The following is a 24,300-nucleotide window of genomic DNA, read 5'->3' as shown; positions in this document are numbered from 1 at the left end:
TATTTGTCCTCCTTGTTATTGAACCGATTTTATTCTTCTAGAATAGCAGCCGCAACTTCATCATAGACTAGATACTCTGAGAGAACATTATTGGTTAAGTTAATAATGAGTTGATCATACGAATCAGGTAGACTCTGAAGTAAAAGTTCAGCACGTTCTTTTAGCTCTATATTGCAACTTAATGAAGCGAGTTGAGAAAATAGAGTATTCAAAGAATTAATGTGCTCATTAACTGAAGTAGATTCATTCATGCGTAGCGCATACAGTTTCCTCTTAAGGAATATCTTGTTGTGGAGTGATTTGGTCTCGTACAATTTTACGAGGTGATCCCAAATCTCTTTTGACGTATTCTTTTCTTCAATGCTAGACAAAATGCCATCTGCTAGTGCCAGATGAAGATTTGCGATAGCCTGGCCGTCCATCTCTTTCCATTTTTCATCAGTGACTTCGGCTGAACGTCCACTGATGGCCGCCAAATACTTATCCTTTCTCAGGATAGCTTTCATCTTTAGTTTCCATAACGAGAAGTTACTCCCGTTGAACTTTTCAATTTCGAATTTCATAGACATTGCTATAATCACAATCTTCTTTTCGACAATACTATTTTTCTGAGAAATAGTACCCGGGAACTTTTATCGAGTGAAATTAATCTTACTTATTTTCTGATGTGGACGATCCACTCCAGTGGCAACCACAGAGCATACGATAAGTAGATTAATACACACTAGATATTAGAACCTTAGCTCTTGATACCACTTGTTGTGAAAAGTGACACCGAATTATAGCAAACCGCTAGTGATAATTGAAATAACGACAATAAAGGAACACTAAGATTTAACGTGGAAAACCCCAATAGGGTAAAAATCACTTCACTAATAAGAATAATAGGAATTACACTTCTCTCTAATTACAAGGATAAACATTAATCTTTTTATCTCTTGTAATTAGGAGATTACTCACAAACTCTCTATTTAATTATTAGTATACAAGGAAGAAAGAAAGAATGATGTTTTTGGTACAATGAAATGATCTTGCTTCAGCCCTATTTATACTGCAATATATGGGGTAGGTGAATTAATTAGATATTTCAAAGTCTAATTTGTACTACAGACAATTCTGATTACAAGATGGTAGGTGCCTACCATCCACCCACCAAACATTCCATATTTGACAACAAACTCGTTTACGGGCATATCCGAACTCTGCCAACACTTCTCCTCATAAAGAGGACAACTTGAGCACAATCAATCACTTGGCTGGAAGTTCCTGTAAAGAACGCATGAAACACGATCAAATATTATGTTAAAAAACATTATTTGAAGTCTAATAACAGAATCTATGTTACTATTTATCAGTTGTTGAACCATCTTAAGTGAAACCCCTAGAACACAAATACTTATAATCAAACAATCATACATGAAATCGAAGAAAAATGATATTAAAATAATACCATGTGACGTCAGAGATAGCGGCAAGGCAGCGATGACCAGCCATAGCAGTTACAAAAGCTGCCACAAACTCTAGACCCTAAACCATATGCCCTAAACTCTAGACCCTAAACCTAAGACCCTTAACCCTAGACCTTAAACCCTGATAATGCTAAAAACGAACATATATTTCATAGCATTATTCCTCAAGAAAGACAAGCTTTTAGTTGCAATTGTTCTATTTACAAGTGATATTCGTTTAAATAATAAAAGGTGAAGACAAAAGACAGATTCGACGATTTGAAGACGCAAACGACCAAAAAGCTCAAAAGAACAAAAGACAATCAAAAAGGTTCCAATTATTGATAAGAAACGTCTCGAAATCACAAGAGTACAAGATTCAAAACGCAAAGTACAAGATATTAAATTGTACGCAAGGACGTTCGAAAATCCGGAACCGGGACCAGAGTCAACTCTTAACGCTCGACGCAACGGACTAAAAATTACAAGTTAACTATGTATATAAATATAATATAATATATAATTAATTATATTAATTATATATATATTATATATATATATTAAAAACCGTCGGCAGCAAGAAACTCCAAGGGTGTGAGCTGTAAATATCTCTCCGCGACTCGCGGAGTTTTAAGGCCATTCTGCCGCGAGTCGCGGAGCCCCAAATTTCCCTTCTGGCTATAAAGCCAACCGAATTCTGATCAAATTCAATATCTTTTTTTCTCTTCCTCTTCATACGTAAATATATTTATATTTATAATTTATATTTTAATTTTAATTATAATTCTAATAATAAGGGTATGTTAGCGAATGTTGTAAGGGTGTAAGTCGAAATTCTGTCCGTGTAACGCTACGCTATTTTTAATCATTGTAAGTTATGTTCAACCTTTTTACATTAATGTCTAGTAGCTAAGTTATTATTATGCTTATTTAAAACGAAGTAATCATGATGTTGGGCTAATTACTAAAATTGGGTAATTGGGCTTTGTACCATAATTGGGGTTTGGACAAAAGAACGACACTTGTGGAAACTAGACTATGGGCTATTAATGGGCTTTATATTTGTTTAACTAAATGAAAGTTTGTTAATGTTAATATAAAGATTTACAATTGGGCGTCCCTATAAATTACCATATACACTCGATCGGACACGATGGGCGGGGTATTTATTTGTACGAATAATCGTTCATTTAACCGGACACGGGAATGGATTAATAGCCACTAGAATAATCAAAACAGGGGTGAAATTACATTCAAGGGTAATTGGTGTAATTGTTAACAAAGTAGTAAAACCTTGGTTTACACGCAGTCGATAACCTGGTGTATTCATTAAACAAAGTATTAAAACCTTGTTACAATTCGAATCCCCAATTAGTTGGAATATTTATCTTCGGGTATAATAATAATTTGTCAAGGACACTTGCAATTTATATTTATGACTGATGGACTGTTATGGACAAAAACCAGACGGACATATTGAATAATCCAGGACAAAGGACAATTAACCCATGGGCATAAAACTAAAATCAACACGTCAAACATCATGATTACGGAAGTTTAAATAAGCATAATTCTTTTATTTCATATTTAATTTCCTTTATTTTATATTTAATTGCACTTCTAATTATCGCACTTTTATTTATTGTTATTTTATTTAATCGCATTTTTATTCGCAATTTCATTATCGTTATTTACTTTACGCTTTAATTTAAGTCTTGTATTTATTTTATATTTTACATTAGGTTTTAACTGCGACTAAAGTTTTAAAATCGACAAACCGGTCATTAAACGGTAAAAACCCCCCTTTATAATAATAATATTACTTATATATATATTTGTATTTTTATAAAAGTAAACTAATATAGCGTTGAGCTTTGTTTAAAGATTTCCCTGTGGAACGAACCGGACTTACTAAAAACTACACTACTGTACGATTAGGTACACTGCCTATAAGTGTTGTAGCAAGGTTTAAGTATATCCATTCTATAAATAAATAAATATCTTGTGTAAAATTGTATCGTATTTAATAGTTTTTCCTAGTAAAATATAAGCTATTTTATATACACCTCGTTCGACATCAAGTATTTTTGGCGCCGCTGCCGGGGAACTATCTTAAACGCCGGAAGCGCAACGCTAATATATATAAAAAAAAAAGATTTTTAGTTACTTTTATTAAAAGTCGTTTTTGTAAAAATACGTTTTAAATATTCGAAAAATATAAAAAGAAAAAACAAAAATATTAGTATTTTTAAGATTTTGTTAAATATTTAAGTTTTATAAGTTTCTTTATTTTTATTTTAGTTTATAAAAATATAAGTTTTAATTTTAATATCTTTTATTTAATTAAAAAAACAGAAAACAGAAAATAATAAAAAAAAAATAAAGAAAACGCGTAAAAAAGTAAAACCTGTCAACTGAATTTCTGATCCCCGCGACTCGCGGGGTTTTCTTCTCTTTTTGCCGCGACTCGCGGAGGCCTTCTGACACACGGACAAAACCCTAATCAAGCATTGATTACGGGATATTATTAATTATTATTATTATTAAAACCTAATTATTATTATTATTATTAGTTTTAATTCTAATTTTACTTTTTATTTATATATTTTAGTTAAATTAGTTTTATTAAATTGTAAAATTAGTAGTTTTATTAAATAAATAATATAAAAATAATATTTTTATAAAAATTGTACTTTTTACAACTTTTTGTATATTTTTATATTTTGTACCTTTTTAATCATTGTAGCGTAATATTTGTATTTTTTTTTAGCTCATATTTAATTCTAAACTTAGTTTTTGCTATAATTATTTTTACTCCTAGATTTTTAGGCTTTGCCGTAAAATTCCTTAAGTGCTTTTTCTTTAGACTAAGATTTAGGTGCTTTAGAATTTTGCGACGCCCTTTTTAAATTTTAGTTTCTTTTTTAAGTTATTTCCATTTGGGATTTAGTTTTTCCTGTAAGCTTTAATATTTTTAGACACCTTTTACTATGTATCAATTATCATTCCAATTAGTAATATCAATTTGCGATTATAATTTTAAGTTAGTTGTAGTAATAAGGTTAAATTAGTTAAGTATTTTTAAGTTTTTATAAGTTTCTTTTATTTTTCCGTCACCTTTTATTTTTCAACCATTTTTCTTTTTCGACCTTTTGCGACGAACTCTTTTTCTCTCTTATTTCTCGCTATTCTAGTTTTAGGACTTAGAATTTTTTCTACTTCTTATCTAAATTTCTTAAAATTACGAAAATTTATTTTAAGTGGTTAAATTGATAGACATCAAAATTTTCTGGTTCGTAGTAATAGTTGGATTTGTACGTGGACCGGGTTATTGGAGCCAAACAGTCCTCAATTATATTGAGACCAAACGAATCCTGCCCCTCTGCTGCATCTTTTGGCTATTCGAAACGTGGGCAAAATCAGAAAAGTCTATTGATTGGATAACTTATTATAATTTTTCTTTCCTTTTAAAAACTAAAAGGATATTCAGTGAATGCACCGAGCAAGACGTTCATCACCTTTTGTACGTTCACCACCTGTAACTCGATCAAGACATCGTTTAACAAATATAACCGCCGTTGATTTTTCTTTAGAATCGTCATCCAGTCGACCAAGTACTTCAGTTCAAATTTCCGATAATCCAGTTTTTGAAACAAACCTCACAATTGAGAATCCAGAAAATATTCAGGAACGGTTCATAGATCCTGAACCATTAAACTTTCCTCCGGAACCACCAATCATTCAAACAGAGATTGTTGAGGAACGAACTATTAAATCAGAATCATCTAGAGATACCGATTCAACAAATTCAATTATGGAGAATCTGGTGAAATGTCCCGTTCTTATTGATTAAAAACGTTCCATATTAATTGATTTCGTTGCGAGGTTTTGACCTCTATATGAGACGTTTTTCAAAGACTGCATTCATTTTTAAACAAACCATAACCTTTATTTCATCAATAAAGGTTTAAAAAGCTTTACGTAGATTATCAAATAATGATAATCTAAAATATCCTGTTTACACACGACCATTACATAATGGTTTACAATACAAATATGTTACAACAAAGTAAGTTTCTTGAATGCAGTTTTTACACAATATCATACAAGCATGGACTCCAAATCTTGTCCTTATTTAAGTATGCGACAGCGGAAGCTCTTAATAATCACCTGAGAATAAACATGCTTAAAACGTCAACAAAAATGTTGGTGAGTTATAGGTTTAACCTATATATATCAAATCGTAACAATAGACCACAAGATTTCATATTTCAATACACATCCCATACATAGAGATAAAAATCATTCATATGGTGAACACCTGGTAACCGACAATAACAAGATGCATATATAAGAATATCCCCATCATTCCGGGACACCCTTCGGATATGATATAAATTTCGAAGTACTAAAGCATCCGGTACTTTGGATGGGGTTTGTTAGGCCCAATAGATCTATCTTTAGGATTCGCGTCAATTAGGGTGTCTGTTCCCTAATTCTTAGATTACCAGACTTAATAAAAAGGGGCATATTCGATTTCGATAATTCAACCATAGAATGTAGTTTCACGTACTTGTGTCTATTTTGTAAATCATTTATAAAACCTGCATGTATTCTCATCCCAAAAATATTAGATTTTAAAAGTGGGACTATAACTCACTTTCACAGATTTTTACTTCGTCGGGAAGTAAGACTTGGCCACTGGTTGATTCACGAACCTATAACAATATATACATATATATCAAAGTATGTTCAAAATATATTTACAACACTTTTAATATATTTTGATGTTTTAAGTTTATTAAGTCAGCTGTCCTCGTTAGTAACCTACAACTAGTTGTCCACAGTTAGATGTACAGAAATAAATCGATAAATATTATCCTGAATCAATCCACGACCCAGTGTATACGTATCTCAGTATTGATCACAACTCAAACTATTTATATTTTGGAATCAACCTCAACCCTGTATAGCTAACTCCAACATTCACATATAGAGTGTCTATGGTTGTTCCGAAATATATATAGATGTGTCGACATGATAGGTCGAAACATTGTATACGTGTCTATGGTATCTCAAGATTACATAATATATAATACAAGTTGATTAAGTTATGGTTGGAATAGATTTGTTACCAATTTTCACGTAGCTAAAATGAGAAAAATTATCCAATCTTGTTTTACCCATAACTTCTTCATTTTAAATCCGTTTTGAGTGAATCAAATTGCTATGGTTTCATATTGAACTCTATTTTATGAATCTAAACAAAAAAAGTATAGGTTTCTAGTCGGAAAAATAAGTTACAAGTCGTTTTTGTAAAGGTAGTCATTTCAGTCGAAAGAACGACGTCTAGATGACCATTTTAGAAAACATACTTCCACTTTGAGTTTAACCATAATTTTTGGATATAGTTTCATGTTCATAATAAAAATAATTTTCTCAGAATAACAACTTTTAAATCAAAGTTTATCATATTTTTTAATTAACTAACCCAAAACAGCCCGCGGTGTTACTACGACGGCGTAAATCCGGTTTTACGGTGTTTTTCGTGTTTCCAGGTTTTAAATCATTAAGTTAGCATATCATATAGATATAGAACATGTGTTTAGTTGATTTTAAAAGTCAAGTTAGAAGGATTAACTTTTGTTTGCGAACAAGTTTAGAATTAACTAAACTATGTTCTAGTGATTACAAGTTTAAACCTTCGAATAAGATAGCTTTATATGTATGAATCGAATGATGTTATGAACATCATTACTACCTTAAGTTCCTTGGATGAACCTACTGGAAAAGAGAAAAATGGATCTAGCTTCAATGGATCCTTGGATGGCTCAAAGTTCTTGAAGCAAAATCATGACACGAAAACAAGTTCAAGTAAGATCATCACTTGAAATAAGATTGTTATAGTTATAGAAATTGAACCAAAGTTTGAATATGATTATTACCTTGTATTAGAATGATAACCTACTGTAAGAAACAAAGATTTCTTGAGGTTGGATGATCACCTTACAAGATTGGAAGTGAGCTAGCAAACTTGAAAGTATTCTTGATTTTATGAAACTAGAACTTTTGGAATTTATGAAGAACACTTAGAACTTGAAGATAGAACTTGAGAGAGTTCAATTAGATGAAGAAAATTGAAGAATGAAAGTGTTTGTAGGTGTTTTTGGTCGTTGGTGTATGGATTAGATATAAAGGATATGTAATTTTGTTTTCATGTAAATAAGTCATGAATGATCACTCATATTTTTGTAATCTTATGAGATATTTCATGCTAGTTGCCAAATGATGGTTCCCACATGTGTTAGGTGACTCACATGGGCTGCTAAGAGCTGATCATTGGAGTGTATATACCAATAGTACATACATCTAAAAGCTGTGTATTGTACGAGTACGAATACGGGTGCATACGAGTAGAATTGTTGATGAAACTGAACGAGAATGTAATTGTAAGCATTTTTGTTAAGTAGAAGTATTTTGATAAGTGTATTGAAGTCTTTCAAAAGTGTATAAATACATATTAAAACACTACATGTATATACATTTTAACTGAGTCGTTAAGTCTTCGTTAGTCGTTACATGTAAGTGTTGTTTTGAAACCTTTAGGTTAACGATCTTGTTAAATGTTGTTAACCCAATGTTTATAATAACATAAGAGATTTTAAATTATTATATTATCATGATATTATGATGTACGAATATCTCTTAATATGATATATATACATTAAATGTCGTTACAACGATAAACGTTACATATATGTCTCGTTTCAAAATCATTAAGTTAGTAGTCTTGTTTTTACATATGTAGTTCATTATTAATATAATTAATGATATGTTTACTTATCATAATATCATGTTAACTATATATATAACCATATATATGTCATCATATAGTTTTTTACAAGTTTTAACGTTCGTGAATCACCGGTCAACTTGGGTGGTCAATTGTCTATATGAAACCTATTTCAATTAATCAAGTCTTAACAAGTTTGATTTCTTAACATGTTGGAAACATTTAATCATGTAAACATCAATCTCAATTAATATATATAAACATGGAAAAGTTCGGGTCACTACAGTACCTACCCGTTAAATAAATTTCGTCCCGAAATTTTAAGCTGTTGAAGGTGTTGACGAATCTTCTGGAAATAGATGCGGGTATTTCTTCTTCATCTGATCTTCACGCTCCCAGGTGAACTCGGGTCCTCTACGAGCATTCCATCGAACCTTAATAATTGGTATCTTGTTTTGCTTAAGTCTTTTAACCTCACGATCCATTATTTCGACGGGTTCTTCGATGAATTGGAGTTTTTCGTTGATTTGGATTTCATCTAACGGAATAGTGAGATCTTCTTTAGCAAAACATTTCTTCAAATTCGAGACGTGGAAAGTGTTATGTACAGCCGCGAGTTGTTGAGGTAACTCAAGTCGGTAAGCTACTGGTCAGACACGATCAATAATCTTGAATGGTCCAATATACCTTGGATTTAATTTCCCTCGTTTACCAAATCGAACAACGCCTTTCCAAGGTGAAACTTTAAGCATGACCATCTCTCCAATTTCAAATTCTATATCTTTTCTTTTAATGTCAGCGTAGCTCTTTTGTCGACTTTGGGCGGTTTTCAACCGTTGTTGAATTTGGATGATTTTCTCGGTAGTTTCTTGTATAATCTCCGGACCCGTAATCTGTCTATCCCCCACCTCACTCCAACAAATCGGAGACCTGCACTTTCTACCATAAAGTGCTTCAAACGGCGCCATCTCAATGCTTGAATGGTAGCTGTTGTTGTAGGAAAATTCTGCTAACGGTAGATGTCGATCCCAACTGTTTCCGAAATCAATAACACATGCTCGTAGCATGTCTTCAAGCGTTTGTATCGTCCTTTCGCTCTGCCCATCAGTTTGTGGATGATAGGCAGTACTCATGTCTAGACGAGTTCCTAATGCTTGCTGTAATGTCTGCCAGAATCTTGAAATAAATCTGCCATCCCTATCAGAGATAATAGAGATTGGTATTCCATGTCTGGAGACGACTTCCTTCAAATACAGTCGTGCTAACTTCTCCATCTTGTCATCTTCTCTTATTGGTAGGAAGTGTGCTGATTTGGTGAGACGATCAACTATTACCCAAATAGTATCAAAACCACTTGCAGTCCTTGGCAGTTTAGTGATGAAATCCATGGTAATGTTTTCCCATTTCCATTCCGGGATTTCGGGTTGTTGAAGTAGACCTGATGGTTTCTGATGCTCAGCTTTGACCTTAGAACACGTCAAACATTCTCCTACGTATTTAGCAACATCGGCTTTCATACCCGGCCACCAAAAATGTTTCTTGAGATCCTTGTACATCTTCCCCGTTCCAGGATGTATTGAGTATCTGGTTTTATGAGCTTCTCTAAGTACCATTTCTCTCATATCTCCAAATTTTGGTACCCAAATCCTTTCAGCCCTATACCGGGTTCCGTCTTCCCGAATATTAAGATGCTTCTCCGATCCTTTGGGTATTTCATCCTTTAAATTTCCCTCTTTTAAAAATCCTTGTTGCGCCTCCTTTATTTTAGTAGTAATGTTATTATGAATCATTATATTCATAGATTTTACTCGAATGGGTTCTCTATCCTTCCTGCTCAAGGCATCGGCTACCACATTTGCCTTCCCTGGGTGGTAACGAATCTCAAAATCGTAATCATTCAATAATTCAATCCACCTACGCTGCCTCATATTCAGTTGTTTCTGATTAAATATGTGTTGAAGACTTTTGTGGTCGGTATATATAATACTTTTGACCCCATATAAGTAGTGCCTCCAAGTCTTTAATGCAAAAACAACCGCGCCTAATTCCAAATCATGCGTCGTATAATTTTGTTCGTGAATCTTCAATTGTCTAGACGCATAAGCAATCACCTTCGTTCGTTGCATTAATACACAACCGAGACCTTGCTTTGATGCGTCACAATAAATCACAAAATCATCATTCCCTTCAGGCAATGACAATATAGGTGCCGTAGTTAGCTTTTTCTTCAATAACTGAAACGCTTTCTCTTGTTCATCATTCCATTCAAATTTCTTCCCTTTATGCGTTAATGCAGTCAAGGGTTTTGCTATTCTGGAAAAGTCTTGGATGAACCTTCTGTAGTAACCAGCTAGTCCTAAAAACTGGCGTATGTGTTTCGGAGTTTTCGGGGTTTCCCACTTTTCAACAGTTTCTATCTTTGCCGGATCCACCTTAATACCTTCTTTGTTCACTATGTGACCGAGGAATTGAACTTCTTCCAACCAAAATGCACACTTTGAAAACTTAGCGTACAATTCTTCCTTCCTCAATACTTCTAACACCTTTCTCAAATGTTCACCGTGTTCTTGGTCATTCTTTGAGTAAATAAGTATGTCATCAATGAAAACAATGACAAACTTGTCAAGGTATGATCCACACACTCGGTTCATAAGGTCCATGAACACAGCTGGTGCATTAGTTAAACCAAACGGCATGACCATAAACTCGTAATGACCGTAACGTGTTCTGAAAGCAGTCTTTGGAATATCATCTTCTTTCACCCGCATTTGATGATACCCGGAACGTAAGTCAATCTTTGAATAAACAGACGAGCCTTGTAGTTGATCAAATAAGTCGTCGATTCTCGGTAGTGGGTAGCGGTTCTTGATGGTAAGTTTGTTCAACTCTCGGTAGTCGATACACAACCTGAATGTACCATCTTTCTTCTTGACAAACAAAACAGGAGCTCCCCACGGTGATGTGCTTGGTCGAATGAAACCACGCTCTAAAAGTTCTTGTAATTGGCTTTGCAGTTCTTTCATCTCGCTGGGTGCGAGTCTGTAAGGAGCACGAGCTATTGGTGCAGCTCCTGGTACAAGATCTATTTGAAATTCAACGGATCGATGTGGGGGTAATCCCGGTAATTCTTTCGGAAATACATCGGGAAATTCTTTTGCAATGGGAACATCATTGATGCTCTTTTCTTCAGTTTGTACTTTCTCGACGTGTGCTAGAACAGCATAGCAACCTTTTCTTATTAGTTTTTGTGCCTTCAAATTACTAATAAGATGTAGCTTCGTGTTGCCCTTTTCTCCGTACACCATTAAGGGTTTTCCTTTTTCTCGTATAATGCGAATTGCATTTTTGTAACAAACGATCTCCGCTTTCACTTCTTTCAACCAGTCCATACCGATTATCACATCAAAACTCCCTAACTCTACTGGTATCAAATCAATCTTAAATGTTTCGCTAACCAGTTTAATTTCTCGATTCCGACATATATTATCTGCTGAAATTAATTTACCATTTGCTAATTCGAGTAAAAATTTACTATCCAAAGGCGTCAATGGACAACTTAATTTAGCACAAAAATCTCTACTCATATAGCTTCTATCCGCACCCGAATCAAATAAAACGTAAGCAGATTTATTGTCAATAAGAAACGTACCCGTAACAAGCTCCGGGTCTTCCTGTGCCTCTACCGCATTAATATTGAAAACTCTTCCACGGCCTTGTCCATTCGTGTTCTCCTGGTTCGGGCAATTTCTAATAATGTGGCCTGGTTTTCCACATTTATAACAAACTACATTGGCATAACTTGCTCCGACACTACTTGCTCCGCCATTACTCGTTCCGACACCATTTGTTCCTTTCGTTCTATTAACCCCTGGTCCGTAGACCTCACACTTAGCCGCGCTATGACCATTTCTTTTACACTTGTTGCAAAATTTGGTGCAGAACCCCGAGTGATTATTTTCACACCTTTGGCATAGTTGCTTCTGATTGTTGTTGTTGTTACGGTTATTATTGTTGTTGGGATGATTGTTGTAGTTGCTGTTGTTGTTGTTGTTGTTGTTGTTGTTGGGCCGTTTGTTGTAGTTGCGATTGATGTTGCGATTGTTGGGATAATTGTTGCGATTATTGTTGTTGTTGTATTGGTGATTCTTATCACCGTTTTCCTCCCACTTTCTTTTGACTTGCTTCACATTGGCCTCTTCAGCAGTCTGTTCTTTAATTCTTTCTTCAATCTGGTTCACTAGTTTGTGAGCCATTCTACATGCCTGTTGTATGGAGGCGGGCTCGTGTGAACTTATATCTTCTTGGATTCTTTCCGGTAATCCTTTCACAAACGCGTCGATCTTCTCTTCCTCATCTTCGAATGCTCCCGGACACAATAGGCACAATTCTGTGAATCGTCTTTCGTACGTGGTAATATCAAATCCTTGGGTTCGTAACCCTCTAAGTTCTGTCTTGAGCTTATTGACCTCGGTTCTGGGACGGTACTTCTCGTTCATCAAGTGCTTGAATGCTGACCACGGTAGTGCGTACGCATCATCTTGTCCCACTTGCTCTAGATAGGTATTCCACCATGTTAACGCAGAACCTGTGAAGGTATGCGTAGCGTACTTCACTTTGTCCTCTTCAGTACACTTACTTATGGCAAACACCGATTCAACCTTCTCGGTCCACCGTTTCAATCCGATCGGTCCTTCGGTTCCATCAAATTCCAAAGGTTTGTAGGCAGTGAATTCTTTGTAGGTGCATCCTACACGATTTCCTGTACTGCTAGATCCAAGGTTATTGTTGGTATGTAGCGCAGCCTGTACTGCGGCTATGTTTGAAGCTAGAAAAGTACGGAATTCCTCTTCATTCATATTCACGGTGTGTCGAGTAGTCGGTGCCATTTCCTTCAAAATAGTTAAATGGAACAAGTTAATCATACAGAATATTAAGAGTAGTTAATAGTATTTCGTAGCATAATATGAACTCATTTATAAAAGCTTTTTCTTCATATTAGCGTTTTATAAGTTTAAATTCGGGTAGTACCTACCCGTTAAGTTCATACTTAGTAGCTAATATACAATTCAACTACTACAATTCTATATGAAAAACTGATTATAATAATATTTCGCGTTCAAACTTTTATACAATATTTTACAAACTTACAATACCGCTTATTTTACATAAAGCATGAAATATAGCACACAATAACTTTGATACAAGATAGTTGTGAAGACAATTCTAGCTAGTACACAAGTCGTTCAGCAAAGGCAATAAAGACACGTAATTCATACGTCCAGAAACAAGTCATGCATTCTGGTTTTACTAGGACTACTTCCCATCCTTGGTCTTGTGCAACATAACCGTTATGGCCGTTGATAAGACAGCGTGTTGTAACGTCATCAAAGGGACGAGGGTTACGTAATGTCCAACAGTCCCGTAATAATCTAAAAACCTCATTTCTTACCCCAATTACCGACTCCGTCACTTGTGGAAACGTTTTGTTTAATAGTTGTAGCCCGATGTTCTTGTTCTCACTTTGGTGAGAAGCGAACATTACTAATCCGTAAGCATAACATGCTTCTTTATGTTGCATGTTAGCCGCTTTTTCTAAATCACGAAGTCCAATATTCGGATATATTGAATCAAAATAATTTCTTAACCCGTTGCGTAAAATAGCATTTGGGTTCCCCGCAATATATGCGTCAAAGTAAACACATCGTAACTTATGGGTTTCCCAATGTGATATCCCCCATCTTTCAAACGAAAGTCTCTTATAAACCAAGACATTCTTGGAACGTTCTTCGAATGTCTTACAAACTGATCTCGCCTTAAATAGTTGTGCCGAAGAATTCTGGCCGACTCTAGACAAGATTTCATCAATCATGTCTCCGGGTAGGTCTCTTAAAATATTGGGTTGTCTATCCATTTTGTGTTTTTAAACTGTAAAATAGACAAGAGTTAGATTCATAAAAAAAATACTTATTAATACAAGCAATTTTTACATATATCATAAAGCATAAGAACACTATATTCCATATATTACACCACACGAATACAACTATCTTATTCCGACTCGCTCGTTTCTTCTTCTTCGGTTTTGGTTCGTTTTGCCAAGTTTCTAGGGATATATGATGTTCCCCTAATACGAGCCGTCGTTGTCCACATTGGTTTAGAAAAACCTGGTGGTTTAGAGGTTCCCGGGTCATTGTTACAACTTAAGGACTTCGGGGGTTGACGATACATATAAAGTTCATCGGGGTTGGAATTAGATTTCTCTATTTTTATGCCCTTTCCCTTATTATTTTCTTTTGCCTTTTTAAATTCAGTTGGGGTAATTTCTATAACATCATCGGAATTCTCGTCGGAATCCGATTCATCGGAGAATTAGTAATCCTCCCAATATTTTGCTTCCTTGGCGGAAACACCATTGACCATAATTAACTTTGGTCGGTTGGTTGAGGATTTTCTTTTACTTAACCGTTTTATTATTTCCCCCACCGGTTCTATTTCTTCATCCGGTTCCGATTCTTCTTCCGGTTCCGACTCTTCTTCCGGTTCCTCTTCGGGAACTTGTGAATCAGTCCACAAATCATTCCAATTTACATTTGACTCTTCATTATTATTAGGTGAGTCAATAGGACTTGTTCTAGAGGTAGACATCTATCACATAATATCAAACACGTTAAGAGATTAATATATCACATAATATTCATATGTTAAAAATATATAGTTTCCAACAAAAATGTTAAGCAATCATTTTTAAAGAAAACACGGTCGAAGTCCAGACTCACTAATGCATCCTAACAAACTCGATAAGACACACTAATGCAAATTTTCTGGTTCTCTAAGACCAACGCTCTGATACCAACTGAAATGTCCCGTTCTTATTGATTAAAAACGTTCCATATTAATTGATTTCGTTGCGAGGTTTTGACCTCTATATGAGACGTTTTTCAAAGACTGCATTCATTTTTAAACAAACCATAACCTTTATTTCATCAATAAAGGTTTAAAAAGCTTTACGTAGATTATCAAATAATGATAATCTAAAATATCCTGTTTACACACGACCATTACATAATGGTTTACAATACAAATATGTTACAACAAAGTAAGTTTCTTGAATGCAGTTTTTACACAATATCATACAAGCATGGACTCCAAATCTTGTCCTTATTTAAGTATGCGACAGCGGAAGCTCTTAATAATCACCTGAGAATAAACATGCTTAAAACGTCAACAAAAATGTTGGTGAGTTATAGGTTTAACCTATATATATCAAATCGTAACAATAGACCACAAGATTTCATATTTCAATACACATCCCATACATAGAGATAAAAATCATTCATATGGTGAACACCTGGTAACCGACAATAACAAGATGCATATATAAGAATATCCCCATCATTCCGGGACACCCTTCGGATATGATATAAATTTCGAAGTACTAAAGCATCCGGTACTTTGGATGGGGTTTGTTAGGCCCAATAGATCTATCTTTAGGATTCGCGTCAATTAGGGTGTCTGTTCCCTAATTCTTAGATTACCAGACTTAATAAAAAGGGGCATATTCGATTTCGATAATTCAACCATAGAATGTAGTTTCACGTACTTGTGTCTATTTTGTAAATCATTTATAAAACCTGCATGTATTCTCATCCCAAAAATATTAGATTTTAAAAGTGGGACTATAACTCACTTTCACAGATTTTTACTTCGTCGGGAAGTAAGACTTGGCCACTGGTTGATTCACGAACCTATAACAATATATACATATATATCAAAGTATGTTCAAAATATATTTACAACACTTTTAATATATTTTGATGTTTTAAGTTTATTAAGTCAGCTGTCCTCGTTAGTAACCTACAACTAGTTGTCCACAGTTAGATGTACAGAAATAAATCGATAAATATTATCCTGAATCAATCCACGACCCAGTGTATACGTATCTCAGTATTGATCACAACTCAAACTATTTATATTTTGGAATCAACCTCAACCCTGTATAGCTAACTCCAACATTCACATATAGAGTGTCTATGGTTGTTCCGAAATATATATAGATGTGTCGACATGATAGGTCGAAACATTGTATACGTGTCTATGGTATCTCAAGATTACATAATATATAATACAAGTTGATTAAGTTATGGTTGGAATAGATTTGTTACCAATTTTCACGTAGCTAAAATGAGAAAAATTATCCAATCTTGTTTTACCCATAACTTCTTCATTTTAAATCCGTTTTGAGTGAATCAAATTGCTATGGTTTCATATTGAACTCTATTTTATGAATCTAAACAAAAAAAGTATAGGTTTCTAGTCGGAAAAATAAGTTACAAGTCGTTTTTGTAAAGGTAGTCATTTCAGTCGAAAGAACGACGTCTAGATGACCATTTTAGAAAACATACTTCCACTTTGAGTTTAACCATAATTTTTGGATATAGTTTCATGTTCATAATAAAAATAATTTTCTCAGAATAACAACTTTTAAATCAAAGTTTATCATATTTTTTAATTAACTAACCCAAAACAGCCCGCGGTGTTACTACGACGGCGTAAATCCGGTTTTACGGTGTTTTTCGTGTTTCCAGGTTTTAAATCATTAAGTTAGCATATCATATAGATATAGAACATGTGTTTAGTTGATTTTAAAAGTCAAGTTAGAAGGATTAACTTTTGTTTGCGAACAAGTTTAGAATTAACTAAACTATGTTCTAGTGATTACAAGTTTAAACCTTCGAATAAGATAGCTTTATATGTATGAATCGAATGATGTTATGAACATCATTACTACCTTAAGTTCCTTGGATGAACCTACTGGAAAAGAGAAAAATGGATCTAGCTTCAATGGATCCTTGGATGGCTCAAAGTTCTTGAAGCAAAATCATGACACGAAAACAAGTTCAAGTAAGATCATCACTTGAAATAAGATTGTTATAGTTATAGAAATTGAACCAAAGTTTGAATATGATTATTACCTTGTATTAGAATGATAACCTACTGTAAGAAACAAAGATTTCTTGAGGTTGGATGATCACCTTACAAGATTGGAAGTGAGCTAGCAAACTTGAAAGTATTCTTGATTTTATGAAACTAGAACTTTTGGAATTTATGAAGAACACTTAGAACTTGAAGATAGAACTTGAGAGAGTTCAATTAGATGAAGAAAATTGAAGAATGAAAGTGTTTGTAGGTGTTTTTGGTCGTTGGTGTATGGATTAGATATAAAGGATATGTAATTTTGTTTTCATGTAAATAAGTCATGAATGATTACTCATATTTTTGTAATCTTATGAGATATTTCATGCTAGTTGCCAAATGATGGTTCCCACATGTGTTAGGTGACTCACATGGGCTGCTAAGAGCTGATCATTGGAGTGTATATACCAATAGTACATACATCTAAAAGCTGTGTATTGTACGAGTACGAATACGGGTGCATACGAGTAGAATTGTTGATGAAACTGAACGAGAATGTAATTGTAAGCATTTTTGTTAAGTAGAAGTATTTTGATAAGTGTATTGAAGTCTTTCAAAAGTGTATAAATACATATTAAAACACTACATGTATATACATTTTAACTGAGTCGTTAAGTCTTCGTTAGTCGTTACATGTAAGTGTTGTTTTGAAACCTTTAGGTTAACGATCTTGTTAAATGTTGTTAACCCAATGTTTATAATAACATAAGAGATTTTAAATTATTATATTATCATGATATTATGATGTACGAATATCTCTTAATATGATATATATACATTAAATGTCGTTACAACGATAAACGTTACATATATGTCTCGTTTCAAAATCATTAAGTTAGTAGTCTTGTTTTTACATATGTAGTTCATTATTAATATAATTAATGATATGTTTACTTATCATAATATCATGTTAACTATATATATAACCATATATATGTCATCATATAGTTTTTTACAAGTTTTAACGTTCGTGAATCACCGGTCAACTTGGGTGGTCAATTGTCTATATGAAACCTATTTCAATTAATCAAGTCTTAACAAGTTTGATTTCTTAACATGTTGGAAACATTTAATCATGTAAACATCAATCTCAATTAATATATATAAACATGGAAAAGTTCGGGTCACTACATCTGGAACCTTTAAGTATGGAAGACCGAATGAGAGCTAAACGCACTGGCCAAGGTCACGCAATTACTCATCCAGACATTAATGCGCCAGATTATGAAATCAAAGGACAAATTCTACACATGGTGACTAATCAATGCCAATTTAGTGGTGCACCGAAGGAAGATCCAAATGAACATCTACGTACCTTTAATAGGATCTGCACACTATTTAAAATACGAGAAGTGGAGGATGAACAGATATATCTCATGTTATTTCCCTGGACTTTAAAGGGAGAAGCCAAAGATTGGTTGGAATCGTTACCTGAAGGGGCGATCGATACATGGGACGTTTTAATTGACAAATTTCTTAAACAATTTTTTCCTGCATCTAAAGCCGTAAGACTTCAAGCAGAAATTGTTACGTTCACACAGAAGCCAAATGAAACTCTATATGAGGCGTGGACAAGATATGGAAAGTTGTTAAGAGGATGTCCGCAACATGGTTTAGACACCTGTCAAATAGTACAAATATTCTACCAAGGATGCGACATCACTACAAGGAAAGACATAGATATAGCAGCTGGTGGTTCGATTATGAAGAAAACCGAAACTAATGCTTACAAAATTATTGATAATACTGCTTCCCACTCACATGAGTGGCACCAAGAAAAAGATATCATTAGATCATCTAAAGCAGCTAGAGCCGATTCTAGCCATGACTTAGATTCCATTTCAGCAAAGATAGATGCTTTCGAGAGACGAATGGAAAAGATGACTAAGGATATTCACTCAATACGAATTAGTTGTGAGCAGTGTGGAGGACCACATTTGACAAAAGATTGTCTCAGCATTGAATTAACAATGGAACAAAGAGAGAATATTTCATACATAAACCAAAGGCCTGGAAATAATTATCAGAATAATTATCAACCGCCAAGACCGATTTACAATCAAAACCAGAATTATAACCGAAATATTCCATACAACAACCAACAAGGTCCTAGCAATCAACAAGTATCCAATAATACTTACAATCAGCAAAGACCGAATTTTCAAAACAAACCACCACAACAAACCGATGATAAAAAGCCGAATTTAGAAGATATGATGACGAAGCTAGTTGAAACTCAAACACAGTTTTTCACATCTCAAAAACAAACAAATGAACAAAATGCTCAAGCATTTAGAAATCAACAAGCTTCTATTCAAAATCTAGAACAAGAAGTAAGTAACCTAGCAAGGTTAATAGGTGAAAGAAAACCGGGAAGTCTACCTAGTGATACAAACGCTAACCCCCGGAATGAAACAGCTAAAGCTATTACCACAAGAAGTGGTACAACACTTAAACCACCTGAAATACCTGTAACTTCTGATGAAACTATTCCTACTCCACAAGAACCACAACCTGATCAAGATAAGGAAAAAGAACCGGTAGTTGAAAAGGTTAATGAAGATAACACAGTTAAGGATAAACCTTATGTTAAACCATACCAACCACCACTTCCTTATCCGAGTAAAATGAAGAAGGAAAAACTTGAAGCCGAGCAATCCAAATTCTTGGATATGTTTAAACAGATAAATGTAAATCTTCCTTTCATTGACGTGATTTCAGGAATGCCAAGGTATGCTAAATTCTTGAAAGATCTGATCACGAATAGAAAGAAAATGGAAGAACTCTCGGCTGTTACTATGAATGCTAATTGTTCAGCAGTGCTGTTGAATAAGATACCAGAAAAACTATCTGATCCAGGAAGTTTCACAATTCCATGTTTTCTGGGTAGCCTTAGTTCAATAGAAGCATTAGCAGATTTAGGTGCTAGTATAAATCTAATGCCGTATTCACTATACGCTAAACTAGACCTTGGAGAATTGAAACCAACCAGAATAAGCATACAACTAGCCGATAGATCAATAAAATATCCTAGAGGGATAATGGAGAACATGCTAGTTAAAGTTGGTACTTTAGTATTTCCAGTAGATTTTGTTGTTTTGGACATGGAAGAAGATTCTCAAGTTCCTCTCATATTAGGAAGACCATTCTTAAACACGGCTAAAGCAATGATAGACGTGTTCGGTAAGAAACTGACCCTAAGTATAGAGGATGAGAGTGTTACCTTTTCAGTTGATAGAGCAATGCAACAACCACAATCTGCAGATGATACATGTTATTATATTCAAACTATAGATGCACATGCAGAATTATTAGAAGAATTTCCAGAATTACAAGGAACAGGAGAATGTTCTTTAGGAGAAGGTAATGAACCAATTGATGAAGCTGAAATGTTAGCTACACTTATAGCTAATGGATATGAACCAACAACAGAAGAAATTCAAATGCTAAAAGAAGAAGACAGATATCGATATAAATCATCGATAGAAGAACCTCCGAAATTAGAGTTAAAGCCACTTCCAAACCATTTGGAATACGCTTATTTACATGGTGAATCTGAATTACCTGTAATAATATCGTCTTCTCTTACTGAAAATGAGAAATCACAACTCATTTCTGTGTTTAAAGCTCATAAACCAGCCATTGCATGGAAGATTCATGATATTAAAGGAATAAGTCCTTCGTATTGCACACATAAAATCCTTATGGAAGAAGGTCATAAAACGTATGTGCAACGCCAACGAAGACTAAATCCTAATATGCAAGATGTAGTTAAGAAAGAGATTATTAAACTGCTAGATGCAGGTTTGATATATCCAATCTCTGATAGTCCATGGGTAAGCCCAGTTCAATGCGTGCCTAAGAAGGGTGGCATGACTGTCATTACAAATGAGAAAAATGAGCTTATTCCTACTAGGACTGTAACAGGATGGCGTGTATGTATTGATTATAGAAAATTAAATGACGCCACCAGAAAAGATCACTTTCCCTTACCTTTCATAGATCAAATGTTGGAAAGATTAGCCGGAAATAGTTACTATTGTTTTCTAGATGGATTTTCCGGATATTTTCAAATTCCAATAGCACCCGAGGACCAAGAGAAAACCACATTCACGTGCCCTTATGGTACTTTTGCTTACAAACGCATGCCATTTGGACTTTGTAACGCCCCTGCAACTTTTCAAAGGTGTATGATGGCGATTTTTCATGACATGATAGAAGAATGCATGGAAGTATTCATGGATGACTTTTCAGTCTTCGGTGATACATTTAAATCATGTCTAGTTAATCTGGAACGAATGCTAATTAGATGCGAAAAATCAAATCTAGTACTTAATTGGGAGAAATGCCATTTCATGGTTAAAGAAGGCATCGTTCTTGGACATAAAATTTCAAAAGAAGGAATTGAAGTGGATAGAGCTAAAGTAGATGTAATTGCTAAACTTCCACATCCCACCAATGTTAGAGGAGTTAGGAGTTTTCTAGGGCATGCCGGTTTTTACCGACGTTTTATAAAAGATTTTTCTAAAATTGCCACTCCTATGAATAAACTCCTAGAAAAGGATGCGCCATTCATCTTTTCAGATGAGTGTATCAAATCTTTTAATATTCTTAAAGAAAAACTCACTAATGCGCCGATCATGATAACACCAAATTGGAATCTACCATTTGAACTAATGTGCGATGCAAGTGATTTTGCAATGGGAGCCGTTTTAGGACAAAGGATTGAAAAACGATTTCAACCTATATATTATGCTAGTAAGACATTACAAGGAGCACAAACGAACTATACAACTACTGAAAAAGAACTCCTCGCTATTGTCTTTGCTTTTGACAAATTTCGATCATATCTCGTTCTAGCAAAAACGGTGGTCTATACCGACCATTCTGCTCTTAAATACCTATTTTCAAAACAAGATGCTAAACCAAGATTAATCCGTTGGATCTTACTCTTACAAGAGTTTGATATTGAAATCCGAGATAAAAAGGGAGCAGAAAATCTCGCCGCTGATCATCTTTCTCGTCTTGAAAATCCCGAATTAGAAGTTCTGAATGAATCGGCCATACAAGACAACTTTCCTGATGAATATCTATTGAAGATAGATTATAAAGAAATCCCATGGTTTGCAGACTATGCAAACTACTTAGTTTGTGGATTCCTTGAAAAAGGATTATCGTACCAAAGACGAAAGAAATTCTTCAGTGATATAAAACACTATTTCTGGGAAGATCCACATCTGTTTAAAAGTTGTCCTGATGGAATAATACGCCGATGTGTATTTGGAAATGAAGCTAGTAAAATTTTAAACCATTGTCACACAGGACCAACAGGAGGGCATTATGGGCCTCAACTAACAGCAAGAAAAGTTTATGAAGCTGGATTCTATTGGCCTACAATTTACAAAGACGCACACCTTCTTTGCAAATCCTGTGATGCATGTCAAAGGGCCGGAAAAATAAGTCAACGTGATGAAATGCCACAAAATGTCATCCAAGTATGTGAAGTATTTGACATTTGGGGTATTGACTTTATGGGTCCATTTCCAAAATCTCATAATAATCTATATATACTCGTAGCCATTGATTATGTATCTAAATGGGCGGAAGCACAAGCTCTCCCAACTAACGATGCACGAGTTGTAGTCAATTTTTTAAAACGTCTTTTTGCAAGGTTTGGAACACCGAAAGCTTTAATAAGTGATCGGGGAACTCATTTCTGTAATAATCAACTTGAGAAAGTTCTTAAACGATATGGAGTAACTCATAAAATCTCCACCGCATATCATCCACAAACAAGTGGACAAGTTGAAAATACCAACCGAGCTTTAAAACGTATTCTAGAGAAAACCGTAGGATCAAATCCGAAGGAATGGTCCATTAAATTGGAGGATGCACTCTGGGCTTTTAGAAGAGCCTACAAAACTCCAATTGGAACCACACCTTTTAGACTTGTTTATGGAAAAGCATGTCATCTTCCAGTAGAAATTGAACACAAAGCATTTTGGGCTTTGAAGACATGTAATCTTGATTTACATGAAGCTGGACGTCTACGATTAAGTCAACTAAACGAATTAGAAGAATTAAGACATGAAGCATACGAAAATTCGTTAATCTATAAAGAAAGAACGAAGAAATGGCATGATAAAAGAATCAGAAATTCAAAAGAATTTAAAGAAGGAGACAGAGTTCTTCTTTTCAATTCACGATTCAAGCTATTTCCTGGAAAATTGAAATCAAGATGGTCTGGACCATTCATAGTCAAAAGAGTTTTCCCATACGGAACGATAGAATTGATAAATTCAAATGGGATTGAATTTAAAGTTAATGGTCACAGAGTTAAACATTACATACATGGTCCGGTGGAAGTCGACAACGAAGTTAATCACAATTTCGACACCACAGCTAACTAAGTGTGGGGAGAATCAAGTCTTTAAAGGATAATATATATTTCTGTTAGAGTTAGATTGTCTGTTTTCGTGTAGTTCTCGAAAATGGAACACGTATGGTCTTTCCCTAGCAGACCCTAAAGAACTAGTCTTCTCCCCCCATTCTGAATTTTTATTTTTTTAGGTTTTTACAAAATGAAGACTGCCTGTGAATTAAACCATGGTCTAATGCTACACGCTTTGATCACTAAAAGAAATAATGACATACTACCGAGTGAAATAGTATCAGTAATCAGAGAAAGAATGGACGGAGTTAGAAAAGGATCCAGATGCGAAGATAATAAGTTACAATTTGGTAAAGGAAAATCAAAATCCGCAGCGAAAAGAAGAGCACGACACCTAGAACGATGTCACAAATGCGGAAAATGGTCACATGGAGGTAAATGTTCAAATAATCAAACCTATTCAAATACCGAATTTGTTACTTTATGCAGAGACGGACCGTTCATATGTTTAGAAGAAAAGACAATGAATGCTTGAGGTTACGCCTATGCAGCCATGGAAAACCAATTAAACCGACTATCTTATGAATATAATAGATCATATAACTAAGAAATCTATTTCACAGGTATGTCTGTACAGTTTTTATTTTTATTTTTATTTTTAACCTTTTGATAATAAACGCTAATTTGTTCGCTAA

Source organism: Rutidosis leptorrhynchoides, chromosome 2, assembly GCF_046630445.1.
Source record: "Rutidosis leptorrhynchoides isolate AG116_Rl617_1_P2 chromosome 2, CSIRO_AGI_Rlap_v1, whole genome shotgun sequence".
Lineage (NCBI taxonomy): Eukaryota > Viridiplantae > Streptophyta > Magnoliopsida > Asterales > Asteraceae > Rutidosis > Rutidosis leptorrhynchoides.
This window is presented reverse-complemented; position numbering follows the sequence as displayed.